The sequence below is a fragment of the Lygodium microphyllum genome, chromosome 8 (assembly GCF_053477565.2).
Source record: "Lygodium microphyllum isolate KBCC chromosome 8, Lygodium_microphyllum_v1.1.10, whole genome shotgun sequence".
Classification (NCBI taxonomy): Eukaryota; Viridiplantae; Streptophyta; class Polypodiopsida; order Schizaeales; family Lygodiaceae; genus Lygodium; species Lygodium microphyllum.
Genome location: NC_141142.1, coordinates 70,342,982 through 70,349,538, shown reverse-complemented (window position 1 = coordinate 70,349,538; position 6,557 = coordinate 70,342,982).

Below are 6,557 nucleotides of genomic sequence, written 5' to 3'. Positions count from 1 at the left end.
CCGGTCTAGTCATTGCTTCCTTGAAGCATAACGGCTCACCACAATCAGTAACCATGACATAATCTGCAGTATATTGCACACCAAGAATAAACCTATTTGATTGCCTTGAAGGTCAGCTTGACCTGTGTAGTGAAGATTTTGCATTTACTGGTTGTTAGGCATGCAAATCTACATTTACAAGTTGTTGTCCTGAAATATGGGCATGCAATTCTGCATGTACATGTTGTTGTCCTGAAATTCCAGCATGTTTTCTTGTTTGGATGTATATGGTCCCATGCCCTACCATTCGTTAGATGGCATGAAGTATTTCATTACTCTCATTGATGACTATACGCATAAGGTCTGGGCATATCCTCTTAAGAAAAAATTGAAAGTCTTGGCTACATTTTAGTGTTGGCTTGCTTTGGTCGAGAACCAGTCTAAGTATAAGTTAAAATGCCTAAGGTCAGATGGAGGTGAATATGTATCTAAATCCTTTGAGCATTTTTGTGATGAGAGAGGTATTAAACGTCAGTAGTAGTTGACCACCCTGTACATCCCACCCTAGAATAGTATGACTGAGCACATGAATAGAACAATTCAAGAGCGAGTTCATAGTATACTTAGTCAGGTAGGCTTACCATAGCATTTATGGACTGAGGCGGTTACTATTATTGTACACTTGATAAATTAGTATATATGCACTGCTCTTGACTATTAGGTTGCAGAGGAGGTATGGTCTAGAATACCCCCCTCATATGCTCATTCGCATGTCTTTGGTTATGATTTGTTCTACCATGTATCCAAGGACAATCACAATAAGTTGGATCCTAACTCTAGGAAATGCATCTTTCTTGGCATTAAGAGAGTTTTGAGGTCTCAAAAATGTCATGTAAGCGATCCTAGAGAGATAAAATATTTTAGCAAATAAAAAAGTTTGAATTTTTAAAAATTTTATATTTTGATAAGTAAATATATCAAAAAATTATTAATAAATCATTGTCATGATATTCTCGTGGTCACATCAAACCTAGAAATCTAGGCTACCATAAAGGTGACAAAGATTGTCATAATAAAGATCTTACTCATCCTCATTAAAGTGAAAACTAATATTCAATTTGAATTTTGTTCGATGTTTGATTACTTCTCTCCATTCTCACTCTCTTCTTTCTTTCTCCTCTTTACTACTTTATTCTTCATTTTTCTTCTTGTTTCTAGTTCACATAGTTTTTCAATCCAATATTCTAATCACATCCTTAGCTATGGATTAGTCATCCAATGATCTATGTAGCTCTAGTAAAAAAAACCTCTCTATCATCTTCATATTGAGCTGAATAGTGAGTATGAACCAATAAAAAAGAGAATAAAACCCATTAATATTACACAGTCTAAGAAACATATACTCAGGTTTGAAGGAAAGAAGAATCTTAATCTTTGGTTAGATGGCAGGCTATATCCTAAATATCCTAGCAAAAATAACACTCTCCCTTTCTATAATAGCTCTTTATTGATGAGGTTCTTTGGTGATAGTTATAATGGATTTCTAGGTTATACACTTAACTTGGTTATAAAAAAGGATGTCCTCAGATTGGAGAACCATCTTTTATCAAAATATAACAATGAGCTCTTGTAGAAGCTAAAGGGTTATCAACAGAGGATTCTTTCATTGAGAGTAAACGTATCAAATCTTGTTGATGAAAGCAAACTATTTTAGGCCTTTGAAATTAGTAAATGACTCTTAAAAATATTGAGAGCCTCAAACAAGGAGAAGGTGGTTGTAGTAAAAGAATCCAAGTAGCAAGGTATTTTTTTCACTTTAAAAATATTAAATATAGTTTTTTTATAAATAATTATATTGATTTGTGATGTTAACTTGGTTTAGATCTCTCATCTCAATTTTTGTCAGAGAGAGAACTAGGGAGAGAGAAAGAGGAGAGAGAAAGACTGCAGAGGAGAGAGAAAGACTGCAGGAAGAGAGAGAAATAGAGTGACGAGGAGAGAGAAAGACTAGAATTGGAGAGAGAAAGACAGAAAAGATGAAGAAGCCATGGAAGCTTGGAGCAAGAAGGGAGAGAAAGATTGTAATTGTATTGATATGTCAAAAAGATGTGGAAATTTACAACTTATCTCCTTATATACCAATGTCAGTGTGACATGGCATATTATCAACATTTTAACTATTTCCAACTTCTTACAATCCATCCCTTCCCAAAAGTTTTTGTCCTCAAAAACAAACCTAGAAACAAGCTAAAGAGGAGATGGATAGAACAGAGTACTACTCTGTACAGCATTACAAGGGATAAAAGAAAAGATTACCTAATACTCAATAGTAGTACTAATCTATACAGGAGGTCAAAATCAGCCTGTAGCCTCCCGGATCAAAAGGAAAAGTTGTATCTTTGCCATGCATAGGATCAACTTTCATAAGATCGAAATCAAATAATGCTGGAAACACAATCATCATGATAGTACTCACTAATAAAGTCTCCATTGCATGATGGTCTTCCAAGTCCACACGCTGTCCATAATCTGCCTTCTTGAACTGAACTTCTTGTTGTTGAACTTCTTGTTGTGGACTCATACCAGAATGGTCTTCAACAAGATGTTCTTCATCATCTTCAACAAGATGTTCTTCATCATTTACATCATAATATTCGAATAACAAGATTATTTTGGCAGACCTTGCACTACATGTGGCTTGGTGGTTACAAGATAGTGGCTTAGCACAACGATAGCATAAGCCCGCAGCATGCAGTTCCCGTATTGTATCACTAGTAAGGTGTCTAACACGTTTAGCCTTAGATAGCAATTTACACACCTGTTCATCACCATTAGTCAGCTCTATGATATTTTTGACATGCTGCTCATAGTCATCTTGCTGCTCATGCATAACAGATGGCTGTCCATGCTCATCATGTACAACAGATGGCTGTCCATACTCATAACCATATTGCTCATGCTGTCCATACTGCATATGGTGATAATAGTCCTGCTGCACATCAGAGGGACAGTTAGGTTGAGCATACACATTTGCTTCTACTGATGTTTGCTGCTCATATACATAAGCATGTTGCCTTTGATCATTGATCCCGCTGTATTGGTCATAATCACTTGCTTGCTGTTGATCAAAGCTAGAAGTGTACTGATAAGCATAACCATTTCTGTTACATCCATAAGAACTATTTTGCTGAAGAGATGGATGCTCATAAGCATAAGCATGTTGACTATAATAACCATTCTGCTGCCAAGGTTCAATGGGATGATACTCATCAGCATATACATGTTGTTCATAGGCATAACCATTTGATTCAGGTGTATCATCAGCATATTGATGCTGGCCATGAGCATAAGCATTTGGTTCAGGTCTTGCTATTTTTTCCATATATGCCTTTATAAGAGCAATACACTGTTCATTCGAAGCTACAAGTTTGTCAATATTAGCTTGTATTTGAAGCTGGTCTTGTACAAATTTGTCCATTTTAGCCTGTGTTTGAAACCAACGTTGTTCACTAGAGCTGGAGCTATTGTTCTTAGCTGCTGCCATTGCAGTCAAGTTGAAGAGATATGCTGTTCCTTGAAAAATAGAAGTCCAAATAAGGTGTATGATAGCTTGACTCGAAGGTTAGGATGTCTAGTATCAAGTAGAAATCCTGGTTTGAATTTAGGAGTAGCAATACCCCTCTCTGTTTAAGAATTTCCAGAACTGTCCACAGTAAACTGCTAGTGAACTGCCGGTACCAAATAGGCTCTAGCTCGAGAAATATGTGTCCAAATGAGACGTTTGATGGCTCCACTCGAAGCTTATGATAACTAGTATCACTTCCAATTGTTCCTTTGTCGTTAGAATGATGCTACTAATTTCTGTAGCAACTTTTCCAAATCTGTCCCTGTTTGGACTGCACCCTGTTTTGGCCCTGTTCCAAGTGTTTTGAGTACTTCTTATCCAACTTGAGTCAATACCCAACACCTATACACTCAAATGAGTAGGAGAGAGCGTTCCATGAATATGGCATTACAAGATTGCATCCCCAAAGCATCATACCCTTGAGAATGCTCCATCGGTCTTCCATAGGCAATAGGTTGATGACGAGGAGTCAAGTGGCACAAGATTCTTCAAATAGATCATTGCTGAGCCTTCAAGAAATGGTTCAATCTCTTCAATGTTGGAGAAGAACCTTCAAATGTTGTCGGTCATTGATGCTAAGAATATTCAGGAAGTGTTGAAGAGAAAAAAGCCCCATGAAATTCTTCAAAATTTTTGAACAATTTTGGTGCTGTCCAAAACTGTCAATCCTAGAGTTCCAGATATCATTGATGATGCTAATGCAATGTATGAATCTGGATCTCCAATGAGCCACGAGACAATCAAATATTCTCTGAAGCATGGGAAACTGCCATTGGTTGCATTATCGATGGATGACAATCGAGCTATTGATGCGATATGAAACCTTGCGTCTCCCAGATAACAGATAGTGTTAAAGCCTCCTGAGCAGTGACAAGAATCCTGTTCATGGCTGGCTTTAAAATGCTTGCAACATTTGCCTCCTCTGCATAGTAGGTTCAGCTATACGACTTGTAACCGCATGTTTATCTGCCTGATTGAAGATGATTTGACTCCAATCACTCCTTTCCAAAACTCGGGACCAAGCAGATCTACTCTGAAGTCTAGAACTGCTACTAGAAGGCCATTTTCATCTGAAGTGCTGCCCTCTTCTGGGAAGCCTTCTGGGTCACCTTCCCGACTTCTTGGATCATCAAAGGGTATACAAAGCAGCAATCCTATTGGCCTCCAGCCTCTGTATCTGCTTTTGATGGAATAGATTGTTCCCCATAGTTAACATCTGCACACCTACTCTTTCAGTCATCTCCATTAATCAAGTAAGATCTAGCACTGGTTCTCAAGAAAGAAGTGTCAGGTCCTGGAAAGTTGCCAGCGAAACTAAAATTTGCAGAGAAACTCGGATGATGCAGAAATTCTGTTGCAGGAGACGTGAAGACATGACAAAACCCTTAATGATTGACAGTACTGGTTGCACACTCAGATGATGCAGAAATTTTGTTTGCAGGAGACGTGAAGACATGACAAAACCCTTAATGATTGACAGTACTGGTTGCACACAGAGTGATGAAGAGGACGAAGAAGATATCGATTTCAATCCACTGTCACAACATTTGCAGGAGGCAGGGCAGAGGTGGATAAACTGACAAGTCTGCTGTCAAAGACCTGGTGCTACTCCTGTTTGAGACTGCCTTACTCACATCTGGTTTTAGCTTGGATAATCCCAACACGTTTGGCAACCAAATCTATCGTATTCTGAAGCTTAGCCTCAACATTAATGATGATGCAGGCGTCCTTGGTCCACGCCTCTGATCAGACCAAGGTCAAGAAGCCTGCTGCATCTACACCTACAAAGCCTGCAGTGCCTAAGAAAGCTGCTCCGAAGAAGGCCAAATCTGTGAAGGCTGCTAACCAAGCCCAAGGCCCTGGCCAGCAAGCCGGCTCCTACCTTTGAGATGCAATCATCTCTTTGTGTCAGACGTCTGAATTTTTGGTAGACACCATAGAGGCTGCTTCTACCCTTCTCTTTGACATTGGTCGGAATTGATGTGGTGATGTTGTCAGCGTAGTGATCCTGCTCAATTAGATGACGACTTTGTTCATATTGATCCACCTAAAGCGTTCCCATCACAGCTCCTCCTCTCTGGCATAATTCTAAGCTTCCTCAATGTTCATCACTTCAAGCATCTGAGCTTGCGGGATCTATAGAAGATTTCGATGACATTTTACCTGAGTTTGCGGCGCTTAAGAGTCAAGCATAAGATGCATTACGGACGTGCAGAGGGAGGAGATTTGAGAAGCTTTCGATCTCTTCAACATTGATGGATCTGGAACCATTAACGCCAAAAAGCTTCAAGTTGCTATGAGAGCCCTTGGTTTCGAAGATACAGAAGGCCTTCTGGTTATTTGCTTGGAGGGAGATGATACGTGAGGTAGATCAGAATGGTGATGGGGAGATTGATAAGGATGAGATGCATTTCCTCCTCCACGTTCACTGCTGGGAGTAGTGGCAGCTGCCCAGTATTATGCATATCACTCAAATTGCTGCTATTCAGTCATAATGGACATCTCTCCTGCATCCTCAAATATGTTCGTTTGGTCCAATGGTGCATTCGTACCGCAAGCAGCGATCTGTTCTGGCACATTCTCAAAATTCACCTACTGGGCCCTTGCAGCTCATGAGTCATTCCTCCTTGGGCATTCATGGGTCAGGGAATACTGGCGTGGAAGAAAGCGTGGGAGAAGATGGTAAATCTGAGAACTCCAGCTGGAAGGGTCAAAAACCTGGACCATTGTATGAAAGAGGAGGAGATGGTTCGCCTGTGAAGCTTCTGGATGGCATTTGCCTCCTTGCAATGTTCATGTTGTCTTTGCACAAAAGCAGTATAGATGATATTGATCATGGCAGCATCATGGAAGTGGAAGATTTCCAGTAGTACTGCCGCCGTAACTCTCATCAACAGCAGCTTCGTGTGAACTAATTAAGCACTGCTTAAATGCTCCGTGTCACCTCTCCTTT